Here is a 20699-nt window from a genome sequence, read left to right as displayed (position 1 = left end):
AAGCTCTTAGCAAACTTTGTTTGTAGACGTTATTGAAGTAGGTGTGTTAACACAAAATTTTTACTAAATGTTAGTTAACTAATTTACAAAAAAAAACGAAGATATATAGGTAAGGTACCTACATACATTTGATCCAAAGTTCAGCTAATACCTAACCTAAAAGAAGCTATTTGTCTCATTTCATTATAGATGCTCGTACGTCCTTTGTTTGAACAGAGGTTGTGTTAAAACTAGTGTTTTAGCAAAATGATTTCTACTAGGAACATCATTCTGTGAGTCAGTTTTTTTCGAACGATTGTCATTTTGTCTCATGCTAATTAATGTAAATCTTTATTTCAGGTAAATTTCCTTTTGAGTTAACACAGTACTGCTTTACAGCGCACAAAGGAAGTATTCAAAGTAAGCATAAGGCTTTTTTTGCATTACGAGGTGAAGACGACGTGAATATTAGTCTCGTCTGCAAGAAAGTGAATTTTTTACAAGCTTTCATTTAACTTGCCTTGTTGTTGGATTAAATCTTGTAAGTTCATTTTGATCCAGTTTCAATTTGAAATTCGGTATACATAATAAATGATAGTGGCATGACAATGCAAGTACAGTCGAATTCTTATACTTCTGAGCAAAAATATCTGAACACGTGTCGTGTCTACGCTGTTAACAATATAGTCTTGCTCATATATAGGTTTTGATCAATCTTTCTATGAATAATCGACTGGACTTCGCAGTCAACAAAAAGTACCTACACAATACAATCAGCAAAAAAAGCTTTTATTAAAAAAATATTTTTTAACACAAACTTACTTCAAATCTCTTTTTAGGGTTCTGTACCCAAAGGGTAAAAACGGGACCCTATTACTAAGACTTCACTCCGTGCCTGTCTGGCTGTATCTGGTAACCGTGAGAGCTAGACAGTTGAAATTTTGACAGATGATGTATTTCTGTTGGCGCTCCATCCCATGCAACAGACGTGATTTTTCGCCGTTTTTTTGTTAATGTCTAATGTTATATATATAATGGTACGGAACCCTTCGTGCGCGAGTCCGCCTCGCACCAAAAAAAGCATGCCACGGTCGGTAGAATTCAGCGGAATATGCAGGCGACATCATAAACTTCCCCGGCCGCGTCTGGAGTCTAGACGTGCGTGCGGTTAGCCGCGGGCTGCTAAAGGACCTAAGCATCAGTCAGACCTTACCTTTCAGCCTTGACTTTCTTTAAAGGCCAGCTAGCTGTGCAGACCATTGACTCTCCTTGAGTTCTTGGTACTCGTGGGCGGTGCTGATCATTTTCCAATCGACCCGCATGCTCGTTTGCCTGCCTCTCATAATAATAATACAAAAATTTAGGGTTACGTACCTCAAAAAAATTACGGAACCCTTATAAAAATCACTCGCATGTCTTCCATTAGTTTTTCCATTTGACACTTGAGGTGGCACTCTAAAATATAGTTGTGGCTCAGGCCACCGTAGAGTTTTTTACGGATTCGATTTGTAGCATTCGAACATAGCGGAAGTAGACGATATCTAATTTTGGTATTTCTGCTTCTTTGGCTAGTTGAAGTATAATTTTGATAGTGTTTTATGCGGCGATTAACCTTAACAGTGAACAGTGATCACAAAATTCTATATTGCTCTCGTGTCTGACATTTTTTAATGCGCAAGTTGTCTCCGCGTGGTTTCTGGAATTTTGCTATCAAGTTGCAAAAACTACAATCACCGTACAACGTGAAGAAGAAGAATATATTTATCTTTAATTTAACTGACATTGGCCCAAGCCTTAAGGCCGCCATTGAGGGAATAAGAATAAGAAAAAGAGTTTCCTACAATAATCGCTGTCGCATTTGCACAGTTATTATAGATTTAAATGAACCTTTTACTTTGTCACGGTACTGTACGGTCAGCATCAAAGTAGCTGCATAGTTTTGTACTTTGTAGTTTACAGCAACGCACTTAACTAACATCATACAAATTTGACAAATGTGCTAAAACGACAAAGTAAAAAACTGATCCGCTACTTTTGATGCTGACTGTACTACCACAGCAAACGCAAAAGGTTGTAGTTCATTAATGTACCTCCGCAAAGTAACAACACAATCAATCATTAGCCAAGCGGATTTTACTCTATCAATGAACATATAAAAAAATCTAGTGAGTTTTCACCCCTTCCCCTCTGTTAACTAAGGGGGTTCCGACTAATAAAACTAAGGATAACGTCTAGACTGGCTGAAGTTTATTTAAGAGTTTGTGTGTTTAACGTTCAACATCGCTAATTAAGTCGTCGACGCCGCTTTATATTAAGAGTCTCAGTTTAAATCTAATCTAAACATTTATTATGGTTTAATCAAGTCTGTAGTAACGTGTTTTATAATTTTATTAAAGCCATAGACAAAATTTCTAGAGCTTTTTTTATTTAGATTAGGTACTTGTACTAAATATTATGACGATTATCTGCGGCCTAAAGCTCTAGCAGTATGAGCTAAATCCCTCCGCCTTTCCTGAAAAGGAGACAAAAGAAAAAGTTAACGTCCTTTTCGGCCTGTAGTATGACATTGCGAAATAAATTCTAAACTACGTTATTCACTGAGAAGTGCTTTCACGGCGATATTTACGCGATTATTTGAATATAACGAATGTCTAGACCGGAAATCGTTTTAACGTATTTCATGTTCATATGGAGGAAAGTCTTTGTTAAAGGTTAGCTTCATCGGATTTCCCAACGTTATTATAGCGTCTAGACGACGTCTAGTATTTACAGACGAAACCATGAAGCATGACAAGGTCCTACGATCCAGCCTCCTTTAATTTGAAAGGAACCTTATTCTAAGGCGGCAAGATTATATTCCAATTGTTCTGAATACGAGACAAATAATTGAATAAATATGTAGAGCTGTTATAGGAATTGGTTGTATTTTTAATGTTTTCCTTAAATTATGACTCAACGATGCGGTTATGTGTTTGGTGCCAACTTAGTTTTCCTATGTGCATCCCTGTCTGACTAGAACAATGGAAGGAGATAGTGACCAACAAACGAGGTATAGATAAGTGGGATAATATAGATATGGTTGACAGCCTTCAATTTATCTATGAGTAATCTAATATCGTATTACTCTAATCTCCTATAATCGTTCGTTTCTTTTTTTGGTATCCTTTTGTATGTTTGTAAGCCTAGGTACTATGGCATCAGCGAGGCCTGTATTTTTCTTAAATAACCATACGAACAAAGGCAACGCAATCTTTCTTCATAACCCATATTTGCTTTCGGTAATTTTAAAATGAGCCCTTCTTTCTAAATATTAATTGCGTATAAGACGAAATTCGACCGTAATAGATTCCTCAACTGAATAGATTCCTCAACTGTAGTTACAAATAGTTGTTTAAATAGGTATTTATGTAAAATAACCTACTGTTATTTCCGGAAAACTGACAACATCTAGCCTAAAACACCTTTTGTGGCTCTATGGCGTGTATCTTTACATACATACATACATATAATCACGCCTCTTTCCCGTAGGGGTAGGCAGAGACCACTTCCTTCCACTTGCTACGATCCTCACATACTTGTTTTGCTTCGTCCACTTTCATTTTTCCCTTCATACATGCTCTTCGGTTTAGGGTACTCTTAACCTGGCTTTTTTTCAAGACGTCCCTGATTTGGTGGGTTTGGTGTATCTTTAATCTTTATATATGGACAAAAGAAGGTATTATTTGCGTATAAACCATTCTCTTTTGATAATTAGCTGAAGAATAAGGTTTTTATTGTCGATTAGTCGGCTTTGCAATCCTTTGTTGATCGAAGTGTGAATAAATTTTGACGCGTGTTCGCAGTTTAAAGATCTTTTTTGACGAAGATCAATGGAGTACTGACTATTGACTGTTGAATTATAGAAGTTTCTATGGTATATTTTTTATGTCCAACGAGAAAAAAGACAATATTTTTTAAATACAAGTAATACAGACTTAATTACTCAATGAGCTCTGAACAACGATACCCCACTCGATGGGGGTACCTAGGTCAATTTTTTTTTCACGCCCACTTTAGTTGTAATTTATATGGCTTTGTGGCAAATAATATGCTTATACCACCTACTGTAAAAATTTTAAGACTGTAGCTCCAATCGTTTGGCTGTACAACTTCTGTGTCAGAAGGACAGACAGACAAATAAGTGACAGCAATAGGGCTCCGTTTCGATTTAGACCCTTCGGCTACGGAACCCTAAAAACGACCAAATTGAGAACCTCCTTCATTGAAGCCGGTTAAAAAGAGACACCCTTTAAATATTGGCCGTTCTCAAAAGGAAAGCCACTTTAAGGCCTGCACTGGAAAACAAAAGCTCCCTTACAAATGGTGGGCCTTGGTGATCCTACGACCCAAATTGACCCGAAGCCAAGTTCTACTTTATTTTTAAACGGCCCGCCGCACACAAATCCAAGTGATTCATTCACGCATTCAACAAACTATGCATGCGATCAGATGATTCATTTGCTTTTGTTTGCGCTTGGATTCTGTTCATTGTGTGAGACTGGATTGAGCGAGGGATTGGTTTCGTAGAATGAAGAGTTTACCAAATCATTGTTTCTAGAAACTTAACCATAACATTTCCTTTACTAGGTATTTGGGATAGGTAACTATAATATTTTAATAGGTATTCTAAAATGAAAAAACAAGGTTGGGTACGTAGTTATTATTCACGAAAGCTAATCGAATAATAGAATATTAACATATTGTGTTTTTTTAATCTTTAGAGTAATGGATGAACTGAACATACTCAGTTAATATTTTTAACTTAAATGTAATTTATGATTATTACAAGTACCCAAAGTAAGCAATGTAATAACTCCTTTTTAGTACTAAAGATATTTTTAACAGAAAAAGGTTATGTCACTGTTAAAACTGGCTGTTTCTCCGTACTATTGGTTCCGTCTTCCGTGGGAAATAATACGTTTCTGACATTAAATATAGTCCATGTACAGTCACCATACGACTCTATATTTAGATCAGGTAAGAGGTGTCAGATATTTTTGCAAACTCCGCTGTGGCAGGTGTTAATTAATGCAGGCGGCTGTACTCGCTGATAATATGACTCTATAAGTAAAAGATTTTTCAAATCGCTTGAGCAATGTTTGAGTTTATCAATTACAAAAAAATAAATAAACAATCAATCGATAATCTCTTTTTAATATTAGTTTATATAAAAGAAGTTAAACCGTGGCAGTGCTCCCGCGCAGGCTAGTGTAACAATGCCTTGACCTTGTAGCCTAGTTCAGCCGCGAAACAGGAAACAATGGGCACGCATAATGCCAACACAACACAATATCGCAAGTTTTCTATGAATAATGCAGTTTGGTTTTATTAATGAATTGCAGCGATCTTCGGCGTCGTTGTTTTAGGCATATTCGTTCAAAAAATCGGTTAGTACTCGTAACAACACTAACAGATAATGTAAGTTTATTAGTTTATTTTATTTGTTTTGTTAAGTGTATTTGTTTGCTTTTAGCTTTGTGTATATATTTGTGTATTTTATTTGCTTTTTTTTAGTTTTACCTGTCGAAACTGTTGTGGATGAGTAGTAAATTAGTAAGTAGTTATTTATAATTTTTTTTTGGCATAAATTTAGTGATTTTGGTTTTGTTTAATGGTGTATGTGTGTGTGTTGTGTATTTTTTCGTAATTTTCTATATTTTTGATTTTATTAGTAATTTTCATTCAGATTTAATGTAATATTTGTTTTGTTATAATGGATTTTATGAGTATATTAACCTCGTATAAGTAATCTTGTATAGCGAGGACACCACAATAGGGACATCACTCTCTAGGCTGATATTTGGCGATAAAGTACTAATACTAATAACAGTTCACATAATCTTCTGTGTTCATCTAAACACTCTCAAAGGATGCCTGTACTTACTCAAAATTAATAAGTTCAATGACAAATAATACCCCTTTTTTGTGTCGGGAGTCGGGAGTTTAATAACCACGCTGCTGTAACGGCAATAATGTTTCTGTTTTCATACCTAAGCAACGTCACGTCGTAAAAAAAATCCCACGTTAACTATCAATAAAACTGCCATTGCATAATGGAAAGTGGATGTTCACGTGCTATCTTAAAAATCTTAGAAAATACCGCAAAAATTGGCAGATTAACGAGCTGTCATGCTGTGGCATTGACAAAACAAGGGTACCAAATGACATAACAGAACGGAAATGACAAATTGGTAATAATTTAAATAAAATTTACCTTTACATACCAGATTTTCTAGTGTCCTTTAAACTACGAGCTACTTACTCACCTGTGTCATTGTTAATAATATTGTTAATTCAAGCCTCATTCACTAAAATACTGTTACAATTTTGTTTTGTTTGTCTCCTGGATTCAGATAATCCCTCAAATCTGTCCAGCCGTTTCTGCGTTAAAGAGTAATTAAGAAACACACATATTTCCATATTTTCACATTTGTACCAATATTAATGGGAATAAGATAGGCGCTGGTAGTTTGCTTCATAATTTCCAATCAAGTTAAAAAAAAAAATAGAAAAAATGATTCACCAAAAATGTGCCACAAAAAAGCACTGGCCAATCTGTGCGTACGTAACAGTGCTATGCAATGCGTATCTCAGGATCGTTGGCCCGCGAATTCGGGGCATCAACCGTGTAATGCGAACTCTGTCCCGAAGGGACGCACTTGACATCCCTCTCTGTTGGCTCTGACGAAAGAGGGACGGAAAATTAAGAACTAACGAGGCTGGTTGGTGTATTGGAAGATTTGGACATGCGTGAAATTAAACCGGGTAGTGTAAATTAGGTTTTTTTATTGAGATTAATCCTTCGGCATCGGACTTCTATCCCTCGTTAGTAATCCCTCTCTTACGGTCCTTAATGCACAATGTACTATTTAAGTCATTAAACTCCGAATCACTATCAAACTAGATAAAGTAACTGGCTTATAATTATTAACAAAGCACTTCCCGTCTAGGCTTTTCGAAGATAATTAAAAAGATAAACTTTATGTGATAAAGTTCACAACAATAACAAAAAACGTCACCTACGATACCATTAAACAAATTTTATCTGTCAATGAAAAGCACGAAAGTGAACTCTATCATTATAGAAAAAAGGCCTAATGAATTAAGTTTCCAGCGTGGTAATAGTGATCGATTGTTAAAAATTACGAATCATTGACAAATTATAACACATAGAACATTTGCAGGTGGTAGGACCTTGTGCAAGGTCCGCCCGGATTGCTACCACCATCTTGCTCGCTAATCCTGCCGTGAAGCAGCAGTGCTTGCATTGTTGTGTTTCGGCGTGGAGAGTAAGACAGCCGGTGAAATTACTGGCACGTGAGGTATCTAGGTGAGGTCTTAGGCCTCTAGGTTGGCAACGCGTCTGCAATACCCCTGGTGTTGCAGATGTTTATGGGCGGTGGTGATCTCTTACCATCAGGAGACCCACTTGCTCGTTTGCCATCCAGTCGTATAAAAAAAAAAAAAAATCAAGATTTTCGTACTGCAATTTGTTGTCGTATATGTCGGCGGCCGATCGTAAAATCCGCCAGATCACGAAATTCCTAGGCATATCGTGAAATGCCGCCATTTCATGAATTGGCTAAGGGACATCCGCCATATCGTTCAAAACTCACCGTTTAACGATTTGCCTAGTGACGTTTAGGCAGATCATGAAATTCCTAGGCATATCATGAAGCGCCGCCATTTCATGATTTGGCCAGTTTAGGCAGATCATGAAATTCCTAGGCATATCATGAAACGCCGCCATATCGGTTCTGGCACTTCGCCGGCCGCTACCGCGGCACGCTCGCTTCGCTCGCTCGGCTCGTGCGTCGTGATCACAATTAAAACTAACCACTCCTCGCTTCGCTCGTCGTACTTAAATTTTTCTTTATAAATAGGAATTTCGTGATCTGGCGGATTTTACGATCGGCCGCCGACATATATATTTTAATGCCCTTGTATTATTAGCTTCGCTTGTAACTTCTCGTAATAAACTAAGGAGATAAATCTTGCGACTATTTTTACCAACTTCCAATGCTCCGATGAACTTTAAATTTGCTTAATTTGTGGTTAGATAATTGCAGAGAGAATCAGAGTGTAGCTTTACATTGTTTTAGGGTGGAATCCTTCATTAATCAATTTCACTATGATGTCCTTGACAAAAGTATGGGATGTCAACATGACACTTGCAGCACTAAGAATCCACCCTGGTACATGATTCAGCTTCAGTTTATTCGACTACTCACGGCCGGGCACACGCCTCTACTCGGAACGAGTTGGGGTGTAGTTCCTATACGCGGACTGTGTGCATACTTAAGTAAATTATATCAACCTACACCGCGGCTTCGCCCCCTTTTCCACTTCTTTCCTAAATCTTCTTTCATACCACATCGAACCATGCCTAGGTGAAGAGCAGTCATACATGCGTCAATAGCTTTTTATCTACGTAAATACTCTTATTAGCGTATGTAGATGCAGTCTATGGATACGATGTATACATACCTAGGTTCAGATGCGGAAGGCTTGAGTAACCCACTGACAACCGGTCAGGCGACTCTCGGTGCAACGGCGACCCGTTATATAATGCCAAGCTGGTGTAGCCACTCGAATTAAGCCTTATAGTCTAAGATCCGGACTTGAAAAGATCTTCAACGGTCTGATAATAGAATGAAAAGTATTTTATAATAAATTTAGTATTTTAGAAATATATTAGAAATGGATTTGCTAAAAAAATCCTGGACAGGCTATTTTGAGATATTGAACTTTGAAGTGACAAAGTCGGGATTTTCCAACTTTTTGATGGTTAGGTTATTTCAGAGTAAAGCTCGTCAATACTCAATAGAGGTTATGTCAGCAAACTTAAATCTTTGTATCGATGAATATTCTTCGATTGCAAAAACCTGTTCAGGGAAAGTCGTCTACGAAACATTTATATTTATACATAAGGACGCTTATTTCTGTCCTGGCATTAAAATTTGCATGTTAATTAATGCGGAAGTATATTTAAATACTAGTGATACAAAGCTTTATGTTACTCTCGAACCGGTCGGAAAAGGCACAAGCCATTTTATATTCTGTAAGTTGAAGCAATTTTAAAATGGTAACGATACGTTTCGACCTGGTTTTTTTAGTTTCGTACCCTACCGGTGACAAAGAACCCTATTACTGTCACTTTGATGTCTGTCTGTCACAGAGCTATACAGTCAGTAATACAGTCAAGTTTTTATACTCCTGAACAAAAATTCAATCAAAAACATCTGAACACGCTTCTACGCCGGCCGTTGATAATAAAGTCGTGTTCACATATTTTTGATAAAATTTTTACTCAGAAGTATACTCGACTGTACAAAAGCATGACATATAAAAGAATGCAGTAATGTCCTGAAATTCGGGCTAACGTTCGCATAATTACGATACAGGTTCAAAGTAAACGCTATGGAAAGTGTGTCGCCGAGTTTTGACAAACAAAACCCATTCGAAAAGCAAAACTGTATAATTTTCCAATTACCCGCAACGGATCGTCCAGATTTTAAGTCGGTCATGTGGAAATAATTGGTCTAAAATTGCCGACAGGTAACTGTTTTTCTGATGACACTAGATGCAGAGGATTGGAATGACCTGTCGTGATATTCTGTGTTAGGAGATGGTCACAACGAGAAGATTGTTGAAGACTTGATAATTATCCCGTACAGCAGCAGGGTAGCAAACCTGCTGGCCTTATACTTCGAAGTGCAGTCGCTTATATTATTTAATACGAGAGTGAGAGGGACGGTACGATACGAACTCCGATTTTCGGATTTCGTAGTTGCCTCCCAGTATTTGATATTAATTTCAGCTTGATATCTCCGCGCATTCCTGATGAAAAGGGTCTTACAGACTGATTGACGGAAGGAGAATGCAGTCCTATTAGGATTCCATTTTTGCCGACTACAGCACTACCGCCTAAAAAAATGTTCCGACGAGACCGTGTATGAATGAACTAAATCCAGTCAAGTTCGTGACACCGTGCCAAATCTAAGCTGAACTGGGTCAATTATCTGCATCCACGTTCCACGATGGCACTGGGATAAGCATGTCACAGACACACACACAAAACACTTCAGTATTTCAGTAATGCATATGCTCTGTAATAAATACATTATTTTCCACTTTTTCCGGTGGGAAGCAAGGTTTTCAAAAATAGTCTGCAATTTTTCAGTATTGTTGGATTAATGTGACTGGATCTTGTAAAGATTTTTCATCGGAATTTTTAATTCAATATCTAGTAACGCCCCTCTCTAGTACTGTCTTTCTCACTGGGAATCAGTACTCGGATGTATCAGTTTTAAAATATTTTTGTGCCTAATGTAATGTGTAGTAGCTCTGAATGCTACTTACGCATTACGGTCTGTGTGATATAAAGTCTACTCCGCAAGCTGTTATAAGAAACTGGGCTGTATAATCTTACGAGCGTTGTGCCTATGAGAATTTACAAAGACAATGCACGCAACGAACAGCTGTCGCTAGTGTTGCTGGTTGTCTGTCAATAATCTATCGATAGATGTTCGCTGGCAAAAATATCGATAGGCCTGTCCCTCGAAATTATACAGCAATAACTCGAAACATGGCAATGTTCATAGTTATTATTGCACCCAGAACTTAAACATGACAATTAAAGTATTCCTAAAAATTACTTTGACGTTTTGACCACAAACCACCGGTCGTAGTCAAAATCACGTACCTAAGTGTAAAACATGACAATACTATTGACAGAGTGCAATACAACGGTTGTTTGGACTATCCGCAGTAGCTCACTTTCGATAGCTGTCGATACACAAAACCCGTTGATAGTATCGACAATATCGACAGCTAGGGGCGGATCTAGTTGCTTAAATGCTTACCCGTCTAAATTTGGATATTTTAAAAATTATGTTGTGCCCCTCCCTAAGGCCTCGTTGTAGCCTTGCGTGCTCTTCTATCTACTATCGATATTATTGTACTCCACAATAGTATTTTATTTATTATTATTACTTACGCTGTCGACAGACCAATAAATAATGTTTGGTTTGGTTGTGAAACTATCGATAGTGTGGCAACACTGGCTGACGCGACCGCGGTGGCCCATTCTTTGCGAGAGCATATAGCCTCGCGTATGTAATCCTCCCTCACCCTACTATATAACATACGAAACAGTATTTGACGCCATCAACAAACATCCAAGACTCAATTCTAATAAAAATAATTGTTTCAGGTAAATACGTTTGAAGATAACTCATTGCGACTTTACAAAGCAAGAAGGAGATATTAAAAGTAAGCATAAGACATACGTCTACTCCTAGATATTCTCTATTCATTGCGCACCCGAGACGCTCGTCGCACCGTGGTTACATGGCGATACACGCAATGAATAGAGAAAACTCTCCCGGCACAACTGCCCACTCCGCTACCAGTTAGCGTCCAGTCATAGAAAGAAAGAAAGAAGACTTTTACTCACTAATACGGAAGACACACAAATACAATAAAATTTACACAATTACACACAAATAAACAAAAAAAACAACATGAAAACACATGAAAAAAGTAACATACACTTTATAAACAATTTTGTGCGTTTTGTGTGTGTGTGTGTGTGTCATAGCGTGCCTGACACGCTCTAATGATTAAAAACAAATTGATCCCGGAATTCCAGAATAATTTTCAAATGAATGTAAAATTCGATTTTTAGTAGCTTTCAAATTAGTCAATGGAGTTGATTGACAAGTGGCGTTACCTCACAGTTCAGTATTACCAGGCAAAATGCATAGAATTTTGTATACAGGTACCTAGATATCTCGGGAATAAAGCACAGGCTATTTTTATTCCTCGGGATTTAATAAGTCTAGGTAGACATGAAATTTTGCAAAACTAATAGGTACAGTCAACGTCTTAAATAAGTGGTCACTTGTGTACCTTGTCACTTTAACGTCATGTTTGAAAAGCAATACGAAATCATGTAACGACTGAAAGCGACAAGGTACAAAAGTAATCACTTATTCATAAATAAGTCATAACGTCATTACGTTGACTATACCTCGGTTTATTTTAGGGAATTTCTAGGTATGACAATTTCGTAAAATCCCGAAATTTTCAATTCCAATATCAGACCTAAATTGACCTAATAAATAGTTCACGCAAGCGAACCCAAAGGGAAAGGCAAGCACGTAATACCACAGAACACCTAAGTAATAAAATAATACAAGATAAGTGTAATACGTGATAATACAGATACAAATCGAAGTGTATTTTTAAAGTCTGTAAATGAACTCTAAACAATCATGTTACAATGATAGTTAATTCCTGTCTATTGTTCTACTTTCTCATATCAAATTATAATTGTAGAAGCTTAAGTGTTATCTCTAGATAATCGCTGCCATTAAACAATGCTCGCTGGATTACGGAAATTGGGACAATTAGTAGACGTCGTGTATTATATCGATACTTTAAGGCTCAAAGAAGGAAAGAAAGAAGAATTATAAGAGGAAGGGAAGGAAAACGCTGAATTTTTTTTTGCTGATTTGGGACAATTTCGTGACATGCACATACAAATTTTAAATTTTAATTTCTTCGTTTTTTGAATGTTGTAACGAATAAATGTTTTCTTTAATTTTTTTTCTCTCTTTCTTTCTTTCAAATGTGTGAGAGTACTTGCAATTTGTTTTGGCTCATACTTCATATGCAATTTGATATTTATGCCTAAGTACGCGACCGGCAAATTGTAACTTACAAATTGATTAGGTACTCGTAGTAGTCGGAGTTCAGATTTTTTTCCGGTCGCGCAGGCATAAATATCCATATTATCTTTTACTAGCGTTTACCCGCGGCTTCGCACGCGTAAATCATTAGATACAGCAGTTGAATTGAAATTCCGGGTTTTTTTTTAATTCGCGTGGGAATTCCCTAAAGTTACATCGTGGTTTTCATTGACGTTAAATTAAAACACCCATGCCAAATTTCATGACTCTATACCCAGCGGTTGTTATTTCGAGATTGTATCCCTATGCCGTGGGAATATCGGGATAACAAGTAGCCTATGTGTTATTCCAGATGTCTACATACCAAATGTCATGCCTCTAAGCCCAGCGGTTGTTATTTAGAGATTTTATCCCTATCCTCAGGGAATATCAGGATAAAAAGTAGCCTTTGTTTTAATCCCGGTTATAAACTTTTTGCCAAATTTCATCCAAATCCGTCCAGCCGTTTCAGCGTGAAGAAGTAACAAACATACTCACTCACTCACTCACAAGCTCACTCACTCAGTCACAAACTTGCACATTTATAATATTAGTAGGATAGGATACTTAAACTAGGTATGTACATACTCAAGAAAACCCACCAACAACGAAATATCTGGAAAACAAAAAGAAAATTCCTGATAACCTTCACGAAATTTCTTTAAATGCCACTCAAAGAGGCATTCCTGGAAAATACACATTTCCCTCAAGGAAACTTTTCACCTAATGAAATTATAATTTGGTAGGCTCAAATTTCGACGTCACTCGTGTGGAAACTTTGCATATTTTGTATTTTCTTCTGTGATATTAATGTAGGATAGGAATCAATGAAACCGTCCCGACAAATGACTGATAAACAGATGAGAATATGGAAAGTAGATAAAGTGAATGTAATAATCAAACAAAGAGGTATGATGAAAAGGGGAGTAAGACTAGTTTTTATTTCTTGCAACAAGTCAATAAAAACTAAAATGTATTAACGATATTGATGATTCTTTTGCAAAGAACTGCCCTTTGATGAAGACGGCAAAGGCACATCTTAGAGGCGCCCAAGAGCATGGTACTTAACAAAATAAAACGAATATGAAGTAGTACAAAGTCAGGCGCTTTCAATTTACCATTCATAACTGACAATTGTTAAATCATTATTTAAATAAGCTAAATGCGTAGTTATAACATAACAAAGTCAAACTGCGGAAATTATCAACTAGAAGTAGCGCAACACGTTTCTGCTCATATCATGTCATTGTAATACTTCATTCAGTACAGTCATTCAAATTGTACGGCCCTTAATGCGTATATCCTTAACCTAAATGGCATGCTTATATTATTGTCACTTTAGGGACCTATAAAAGGGAAGACCGCATCCAGTTGTCAATTGCTATATCCGCAAATTCACTCCGCCCAAAAGTTTTGATTTACTTCAGTTTTAGTAAGTAAAAATCAGACGAAAACACATTTTGGTAAAATCTTCAACAACTTGAGACAATTTATTGCAGCTCTATAATTTAGTTTTACTTTTAAATGCGACGTGTGTGATCCAAGATAGAAGATAGTAGATGGAATCCATACTACCTACAACTAAAGTAGCGTCCGTTTCTTCAATCAGAGCTGCAAAGTTCAATAACTAGCTACAGCCAGATCGACTACGAAGCGAAGCGAAATTGGTTTCTACTGGATAATGGAGGAATATTCTCGACATTTACAAAAGTATTCATCAATTGCATCAGTTAAGATCTACCTACGGACGGCACTCTTGAGAGGTGAACCAAGGAGTGAACACTATCCCCCTACGCTTTTCCTTTGTTCTCAACCTTCACATTTGTGTGACAAATTGTTTCGTTGTGCGTTGTGCTAAAAGACTCCTAAAGTAAAACTTTATCCACATCGTTTTAACTACCATATGGGTATGTACAAATTAGATGTAATGACTGTTCACCACTTTTTTCTGTCACACGGTATAAGACGAGGGTGGAAAGAGACGGTGAATGCAATCACGATCGTGAGTGTGTTAGACAATACGACCTCTGGAGTCAGAACGGGGTCTGGCACAACATAGGATCAGTCTCTACGTCATCATACTGATATTTACTATATTATTGTACACAAAGCTTTAGATGACTTGATATCATTATAACTCTTTGTTCCCAACATTAGCCTTTAGTCATGGATTACGTCGTTCAACATCTATCTTGCTTTGTTATTATATCCGTCTCTTTCTAATTCACCCGTCTGAAAAGAGACGCACTGCGCAAGCGAGAAAATTGCAAGCGTGCCAACTTTACTGTCGTGATTATCGTTGATGAATTAACTTTTATTGCTATAGACTTAAGGTCTTTTCGAATCATTATCTTTCTACTTGACACTTAAGAAACTCAACAGACGGCCCCATACAAATGGATTATTGAAGGCGAGAATAGAAATTGTACCGTAAAAGACAGTGCAGTTGATTGAATATCGAATGGTCTTTAGATAGATTATGTAAATGCCTTACACAGCTGTGCTCTGCAGCATGATTTACTCAACATGATTTACTCATTAGGCTGACAATAAAAAATAATCCATCTACAATCAAACTAGGACGAATATCAACTATACGGACTAACCAGATTAGATTCAAAATCCTAGTATCTGAGAAATGTTAGATATAGCCTTTTTATTGCTGAATAATGTTCAGTAAAACATACAAATGGAATTGACCGGTCGCGTGTGATTAAATTTGAATTCTATTTGTTTGTACATAAGGGATGTGTTGCGGTGTAGTTGTTAAATGCGCAGACGTTTTTATCTAGTTGCATAAGAGCAAGGGCCATTGTGCCGCTATCAGCTGTTATCTGCAATACGTGAACACGAGCCCTACGTTTCACAACTGAACGTTGTTTACATTTTGGGCCTGTTCCACCGCTCTATGATACATTTTATGTGTGATGCCGTCTCTTTTTAACCCCCGACGCAAAAAGAGCGGTGTTATAAGTTTGACCTCTAAGTGTGTCTGTGTGTGTATCTGTCTGTATGTAGCACCGTAGCTCTTAAACGGGTGAACCGATTTGAATGCGGTTTTTTTTTTAATTGAAAGCAGGTTTTCTAGCGATGGTTCTTAGATATGTTTTATCAAAATCGGTTTAGCCGTTTATGAGATATTGAACTTTGAAGTGACAAAGTCGGGGGTTTTCCAACTTTTTGTTGGTTAGGTTATTAATTTATTCGTTTAAATAGACACGGCAACACATTTACTTGTCACATAAAATGTATCAATTAGTGGTGAAACATGCCCTTTATCTCATAGAGCCCTTTGACCTGGCTTACTATCTGTATTCTTATGTGTTTATTTACGATATGTTACGATTATAAATACAAACGATCTGCTGTTTATCGAGTTTTGTTTACAAAAAAAATCACATTGCCTAGTATCTTTTATAAAAGTTGTTTGTCTTGTCTGATGATGACTTATGGGTCGCAATATTCGTAATTAATTATCTTCATTAACTGCATAAAAACCACTAAAGTTACTTATTTATCTTATGTTAAAAGAACTTATGTTTGAAGAAAGGTCAATATGTCCATTCATATGCGTATCGAGAAAATTAAACATGGGTTATTAGTGGAAACAAACATTTTTATCAAAATGTCGTTTAAGTATTTGTTTTTAAACATATTATTGATAAATGTAGGAATAATTTATAATTGCGTTTCATAATTGAGCTGTTTTAAAATGGCGTCGCAAAATACCACTTCCTTTTCGCATCGCTTGTTATTGATTTAGTTGTTCCGATAAGGCACCATAGTTAACACACATTCGCAACTATTGATCGATAATGTAAACCGCTCGAAATTTAATTGTTCGTTAATTCATTCACTTGTTCTTCAAGGTTGGTGAGTATGGTGATGGTTGTTATGGTGAGTGGCTCTCACTCTGTTAAAGTTAATCCACTAAGATCTTTACTTCTTGGTATAAAAAATGCTTGAAAGGTATTCCTAACACGGTTTTTTATGTCCCGTCATTTACTCTATTTCTATTTCTTAGTAATTTACAGTCTTGGCTATGTTATAAATTTTTGTTTACATTTAGCAAAGAGTTATCTAATTCCTGTTTCAAGTTTGTTCTGCAAAAATGTGTACCAACAATTATATTGTACATATAGGATGAACAAGAAAGGGAGACTTTCTTCTTATCTTCCACTCCCAAATGCCACTGAAGTGCGAACAGTACGGTGGCAAAAACACTTGTATTCAAACGTGTGATACATTCGGCTGTGTTATGAATGTGGGTATGCATCTTATAAGCTTGTATTATTTTAAGAAGTCTATAACGAGAGCATCTGCAGTGGCCTCGTGTCTAATTTCGCTCAAGATCAATACACACTGACTACCTGTTTACGGTGTTCCGTACGTTTCCAAGTGTAAAACGAGCGATTCATTACAGGTGGTCTTGTGTTTGTTCAATTGCTCTAATTTAACTGGGGTGGACTTTTACCGGAGTGCTCTTACATAAGTGATAACTGTTAAGGATACATCATACATACATAACAAATGCTTAAAACGAAAGCTCACTAAGGGGGATAGTGCCCTTATTAGTTTACATGTGATACGTTTAGACAAATTTCATTTAAAAATCGAAATTATATACGCCTCAATTTAGTTTGGTGTCATTTGTACAGTCACCAGCATTCATATCTGCCACAGCGGAGCATGCAAAAATATCTGACACGTCCTTCCGGCCCTAGAAATAGAGTCGATCAGATATTTATGCACGCTTGTTGTGTCAGATATTGGTGGTCTCTTTCTACACACAAACCAATAAACTAGTAGAGGCCGTATTGTACAACGCGCTGACGTTCGCAATCGCATTCACCATCTCTTTCTACCGTGTGACAGAAAGAAGCAGTGAAAACGATTGTGATTCCAAGTGTTAGACAATGGGCCCCTGGTTGTTTACCTTTTAAAGTGATTGATGATTAATGCTAATAAAGACTGGAAAAAGTTTGCTATATCATACTATGTAATATAATATATATCATAATCTAATAGTACGACTATATAATACGAATAACTTATTATTTATCTAAACAAAGGTGAAGGATATGAGTAACTGTTAGAATAAAAATAACAAGGCAAAGTTATTTCCGCCTTCTGATAAGTACTAGGTTAGATAATCCAGATAAGTTTCATTTCTCTATCAGCTGAGTTATTTGTGTCACTAGGATTCACTGAAGTGCCACAATTTCATGTTATGAGATTGTGTTAGAAATTGGTAACATTTATTTCAATTTATGAGTAACGTAAGATTTTATATCAAATACGAGAACATATTATGTTCATGTTAATTCTTTTGAACTCTTCTCTTTAGAAATAATTTTAAAGCAGTCAGTCGCGCGTCTTTTGTCCAGTCGGTGAGACTTACGAGCTGTGTTGGCTTCAAAGACTATCAATCACTGATGTCAACTAGACCATTATGGCAGCTGGAACTCATCGTTAAAAACACACTCTTTGATGTAATGTAATGGACTAGAATTATGAAACAAAAGAAGAACATACATACCTACATAGAATAAGTTCCAAACTTCAAATTTAAAGTCGTCAGTTTTTGTTTTTATTTTCGAAATAGCGGCCCATGTGTTTGAAAACGTAAACATATCATCCTCAGCCAGTTTGAAAAATTGGCGAGATTTATTGCTCACCGAGCCTATGTAAATGTAATAGACGCATTAGCAAAAATCCGTCAAAGAATTGAGTTTCCCAAGACATAAAGGCACAATGGAACATTGTATCTGTTTATAGTGTACCTAAAGTTTCTGCAATATCCCGTAGAAGGCGCAGAACAAACGCTTTCACAACAAAAGGGTATAAAGTCGCAAATAAATCTAAATGGCGAATTACGTTTAATTGAGTTGTGCTAGAATTCAAATTAGTATGTCTGGGTTTTTGCAACTTCTCGTTTTAGATTACCCGTTTTAGTGTTCTGTGGTTTATACACAAAAGGGACGCTAATGATATAAATTGCTTTATTTTCTTGGTTTCCTTTGAAATACTCTACGTTATTTCTGGTTTATTTCCAAAGAAAGTAAACGTAATAGGAGATTCTAAGCTTCAAATCGTACAGTTGTTTTAATACAGGCTGATTCCTGGAACCGCAATCAGGAACAACCCTAACTCAATTAATAGGGAATACGCAAGCAGTTATAGTTTATTCGTTCAGATATATATTTTTAGTTTGTCAAATCGAGTTGGGCAACAATTTCTTGGATGTCTTAAAAAAATACGAAAATATGGACTTTTTAATCGTCAATTACGCAAAAAGATCCATAACGTCATTATATATTATGATAGAAACGCCATACCAGATCTCAATTTTCTGCAAAGAGATGTAATGCAAACTTCATTTTTTCGTATCGTATCTTCCTTATTTTTCAAGAGATAATGGCGACTTCTACGTCATTCGTTATATTTTCCAGTTTTGTATCACGTTAAGTTATTTATGAGAAAATTTGTGTTTTTTTATATTATAAACTAGCTAGCGTTTCGTAGCAGTAATTTAATTAGTGTTCATTTGTTTTTAGCTTTTTTTATGAGGCCTGGATTACTAACAATTTAATAAGTAATTTTATGAATTAAATTCGGGTTTTTTTGCGCGTACCTTGATGTATAGTCTAAAATATAGAATCTAATAAGTGAGTAATAATAATCATTAAAAAACAATAATGTGAATATTTTACGTAAACACGGTCTAAAACGACTTGTATTCAAAAAAAATCAAATGATTTATTCAGTAAATAGGCCGCAATGGGCACTTTTACACGTCATTTTTTTAAACTACCAGCGCTTTCGGAAAGACCATCATTGCCAAGAAGAATGCGCCGCAAGAAACTTGGCAGAAAGTCATTTTTTCATAATAATATAATTACAATTAAAATACTTAAAAACTATAGTATACAATTATAGAAAAAAAATACAAAAATAATAATAATAATACATACATTTACTTAGTTGTGTAAATAAATAGATTTTGTCTTCATCTTAACTTAACCCCTAGAATCATTCTGTATGTTCGTAACTGCATTTACTGCCCTCTTGCTCCAAGATTTGCTTCACCAATTTATTGACTAGTGACTAGACCTCATAGAAAACATTTTACTTGGTATAGAAAACTGATTGTTTAATGCCGCCCAAACTTACCCATACTATTAAAGTAACTTCGCCTGTTTATTCAACCAAAGGTTTACTCCAAGTTCGCCCACGGCAGATCCGTAATCTAAACAGCTGGCCAATCAGACCGGGTTCCATACGATAGTTAGTCTAACCACGTTGTAACTAAAGTCCAAAGGGTTGGTGGAGTAATGTGTTTAGATATGGGCTCTTACTGGTCTGGGGTTACATGATAAACAGTTGAACAGCGCACGTGCGAGTTTCGCAACCGTTTACGAAACAGCAAACGTGTTTCAGATTTATCTCTGTTTTACCTAGAGATAGGACTGGGTGTACATTTTGATTAAGGCGGGAAAAGGTCTGAAGAGATCACCTTGCTTCTCTTTTTTTTTAAGTCGCTACGCCCTTCGACAGAGTTGGTAATCGACAGTTTTTCAAAGTTGCACGAGTGCCAATCGAATTAGGAGTCGAAGTGGTCGCCATGGCCGATATCGGTGAGATCATCATCAGCATCATCATTATCGTCGATGTAGTTGAAGATATATATATTGAGACTTCCTAATGACTTTTGTGTGATAGTTTTCTCCTTGTTTTAAATGCTGCAGTGTTGTAATTCGATGCTCGTATATGACCACAGAGAGCGTTGCTGCCTATACTCTTACATTAGGGCCCTTAGTCGCCTCTACTAAGTTACCTAGAATTTTGCATGACCAGGGAGGCGTCTTTTGGTTGCTCGTAGAGAGGAGGCATTAGTGCCATGCTTCTGTTGTTATTAAAATTCACAATACCGTCGCTTTCCTTGAT

General features: G+C 36.5%; 1 protein-coding gene across 7 annotated transcripts in view; it reads left to right on the top strand.

The window, feature by feature from the left end:
* LOC141436748 (protein yippee-like) overlaps window positions 1-20699 on the top strand; it is a 186313-nt gene that overhangs the window by 149852 nt on the left and 15762 nt on the right. Inside the window, exons 1-2 of one of the 7 annotated variants that reach the window (XM_074099779.1) lie at window positions 350-399; window positions 11234-11292. The exons of the other annotated variants lie outside the window; for them this stretch is intronic. The gene's annotated coding sequence lies outside the window, so the exon portion shown is untranslated. Of the gene's footprint in view, window positions 1-349; window positions 400-11233; window positions 11293-20699 lie in introns of those variants that run through there. 7 annotated transcript variants of the gene reach the window in all.

This window comes from Choristoneura fumiferana, chromosome 17, assembly GCF_025370935.1.
Source record: "Choristoneura fumiferana chromosome 17, NRCan_CFum_1, whole genome shotgun sequence".
NCBI classification, from domain to species: domain Eukaryota; kingdom Metazoa; phylum Arthropoda; class Insecta; order Lepidoptera; family Tortricidae; genus Choristoneura; species Choristoneura fumiferana.
This window is presented reverse-complemented; position numbering and strand designations above follow the sequence as displayed.